The following is a 3,914-nucleotide window of genomic DNA, read 5'->3' as shown; positions in this document are numbered from 1 at the left end:
GGGGCCTTGTCTCTTAAGAGAGATTTGTGTTGGGATCTTTGAGGTTACAGAGAAGGCCAGAACCAATTATTTGATCTGTTTTGTATTTTTGTGCTCACAGTGCAAAGGTGGCATGATTGTGATTCTGGTTTCAAAATGTAGATAAATACTCTGGGTTTTTTTGTCTTGTTGGTTTGTTTTTGATGAATTCATGAAAAGGGCTCTTTGAACTTGCCTTCACAATTCCTTTCTCCAACCCTGGAGCTCAATTCTGGCCTTCAGGAATGGAATCCAAAACCCACACTGCATAATAAGTCAGCAATTTCTTAGCTTATACTCTATCCTAAGTGCTGATATGACCTTGCCATTTTACCTCTCTGAGACAAGATTTCCAAGGGAGGAAACTGAATAAAATAATTGTTATGGTAACTTCTTTCACAGCCATGTACCTTCTCTACCCTGAAGGTTCTTACAGGTGGAATGGACTCTTGGAAGCTCTCCTGTCCAGACCTAGCCTAAGGTTAAAACTGGCTAAGAATATGAGAAATTAGATTCATTTGCTGTGAAAGGATTTCCACATGTCAGCATTTTCTATTACTTTGTTGTTGACTTGTAATGCATTCCCAGAATGATTTGTTTTTTTCTTGAGCAAAGAAGAAAAATGAAAATAGGAAGAAAAAAAAAAAACCCTTGATATTATTATGCGGCTTTTGCTTTGCAAAACACAATTTATAGCCAAAAGTCTCCTTTTTTGTATTATGTGCCACTTCAGATGTCCAATGCTAAACAGAAAGTGCTATAAAAATGTCTGTCCTCATTCGGAAAGATTCAAATGCTTGACAATAAAGTGAGAAACAGTTACACATGTAACCTTGGTGCCACTTTCATGGAATATGTATTTGTGAATGATTCTATTCTTAGCTCAGTTTTGCAGTTGTATTATTTCCAGTTGTGGATGCTGGGGCTCTGGTAGCACATCTTCATGTGGGGCTTACATTTCATTGTCACTGTTTTACCTTGGTCTCTCCTTGCACCTAACCACATCCTGCTTTCGCTTGGCTTCAAGTCTCTTGATTCTCTTTTATATTGTAACATATCATGTGTAACAGTTATTTTAAATGGTTTAAATAGATGTAAGTTGTGATCTATTTTTAAGATCTAGTTGATCAGATAGCTGTTGACTGGTTCTGATTTGACAAACAAAAAAGAGAGATACAGCTATTAAAGAAAGATATTTTGGTGATGAAAAGGGAAATTTGAATATGAACTAAGTATTAGACTATATGAGGATACTATCATTAATTTTGGTAAGTGATTGTAATATTATAATTATTTAGGAGAATGTCTTTAGTTTTTGTAGAGGCATGCCGAAGTATTTATTAGTAAAGTGTTAGGATTTTTGAAATACACATTAACATTATTTATAACAACAGAAAAAAACATAGATATGTCAAAATATTAATAACTGTATAATTTAAGTGGTAGATATGCCTACTAATTATACTGTTCTTTCCACTTTTCTGTATTATTTGAGAATATTCTACCAAAAGGCTGGAGTTGGGGGAAGCCACATAGCTGAATCTCTTATTCCCTTATGACATCTTGAGAATTTTGTCTGGCACCAGCTAAATGAGAGTGATCCTTCAGGTAGTCCAAAAGGGATTGTTTTCCAAAAGAAAAGAAAACTAACTCTGAGATCTATAAACTAAAGTGAAAGAATGAGGATGCCAGTATAAGTAGACCACAGAAGTCACTAGTGGCTTAAATTGGACCCACACATGTGGCTTCTTTGGTTTGCTTAGTAATCATAACATTTTTGCATCCAAATCCAAATCCCAGTGTGTTACATATACATTGTGATTGCTGTTTCTTTCTGATGAAACAGTTGTCTCATGTATCATTATGAAATATCCCTTCTTATTTCTAAGAGTCTGATTTGTAGTTTACTTTGCCTGGTATTAATTTAGCTATGCCAACTTTATTATGATCATTATTTTCATGATATATATAGTTTTTCTTTTTTTTTCTCTATTAACATACACTGGGCCTTTACATTTAAAATAGGTTTCTTGTAGATAGCATGTAATTGGGTCTTGAATTTTTTTATCATATGACTGTCTCTGCCTTTTTATTAGAGTGTTTAGTATAGTTATATTTAATGTGCTTATTAATTATTTGAATTTATGTCAATATGTCCCTTCTGAGTTTTTTCATGGTTGTTATTATCTGTTACTCATTCTTTTTGGCTAATTAATTTCTGGTTAATTCTTTATGGTTAAGTGATTTTCTCCTAGTATTCAGTTTTGTTTTTTTCTGTTGAATTTTTAGCTGGTTTTTAATTCTAGATCATAGGTTTGCAAACTTTTTCTTCAAAGGGCTGGATAGTAAATATTTTAGTTTTCTGGAGGCTGCATACAGTCTCTGTTGCACATTCCTTTTATTTGTTTTCTGGTTTATTTTCTGGCCACTTAAAACAATTTGAAATATCATTCTTAGCTTATGGACCATACAAAAACAGGGAGCAAACCAGATTTGGGCTGTGGGCAGTAGTTTGTTGCCCTGAATTCTAGTGATAAAAATATGCATCATTAATTTGTAAAAGCTATTTATAGTCGATATTGGTACCACTTCATACTTAACACTTTCCACTTGCCACCTGCCATTTGTAACATCTCATTTCATGAATGTAATAATCTTACTACAGTAAGTTTCCATTTACTTACCCCCTACTTTACAAGTAGCCTTTTATGCTCTTGATGTCATATTATTTATTTCTACATAAGTTACAGATACTTTACAATATTATTATTCTTGCTCTACATATTTTTAGGAAATTGTGATGAATAAAATAAAAAGCATTTATATTTATTGTCAGACTTCATATTTCTGATTCTCTTCCTTTTTCCTATAGATAGGTGGGAGTTTCCATTTGGTATCATTTTTATTTAGCTTAAACATTTATTACCTTTTCTGCAGTTCATGTCTGCTAGCAACAAATACCTTAGCCTTTTGTTTACTTGAAATGTATTTATTTCACTCATTTTTTGCTGTGTAAGGAATTCTGAGAGAACAGTTATCTTTTCCTTTTTAGCTCTTTAAAAATATAATTTTATTTAATTCTGGTTTTATATTTCAGATAAAAAGTGAACCATAATTCATATTATAAGCTCTGTGAGTAATGAGTCTTTCTTTCCCTATACTGCAGTCAAATTTTTACTTTATTATTGGTGTCTAATAGTTTGATCATGATAGGCCTAGATGTGATTTTCTCTACATTTATCCTGCTTGGGTTCCTCTCCATCTCTTGGATGTAGAAGTCAATATGTTTCATCAAATTCAGAAAAAAATCAGCTATAATTTTGTTAAATGTATTGTTTTCAGTTCCATTCTCCCAATTTTCCTTTTTGGGACTTCAATTACACATGTTAGATTGTTTGGTATTGCACCATCCGTTTGGGAAGCTCTGGTGACTTTATTTTTTTCTTTCATCTTTAGAATGAATAATTTCTATTGATCTATCTTCAAGTTTACTGTTCTATACTTATTATATCTCCAACCTATTAAGCCATAGACTGAATTCTTCATTTTAGGTATTGTCCTATATCATATAGTTCTTTTTAAACTTTTCACTTCTATTCGAAGATTACCAGTGTGCCCATTCATTAAGACCTGCTTTGCCTTCAAGTCCTAGATAATCGTTCTAATAACTCTTTACCATCACAGTCTACAAAATACAACATTTGAGACAGCTGACTGCTTGGGATTGCTGTCCACTGACAGCTTTCATTTTTTCCTAAACTCTGGTTCACATATTTCTGTTTCTTTGCATATTTCATAATTTTTCATTTTATGCTGGATATCATGGCTTAAACAATTTGGAGACTCTGGATTTTGTTTTCTTTATCTAAAGAGTGTTTGTTCTTTTCTATCAGGCA

Source organism: Canis aureus, chromosome 6, assembly GCF_053574225.1.
Source record: "Canis aureus isolate CA01 chromosome 6, VMU_Caureus_v.1.0, whole genome shotgun sequence".
Taxonomy (NCBI): Eukaryota; Metazoa; Chordata; class Mammalia; order Carnivora; family Canidae; genus Canis; species Canis aureus.
This window is presented reverse-complemented; position numbering follows the sequence as displayed.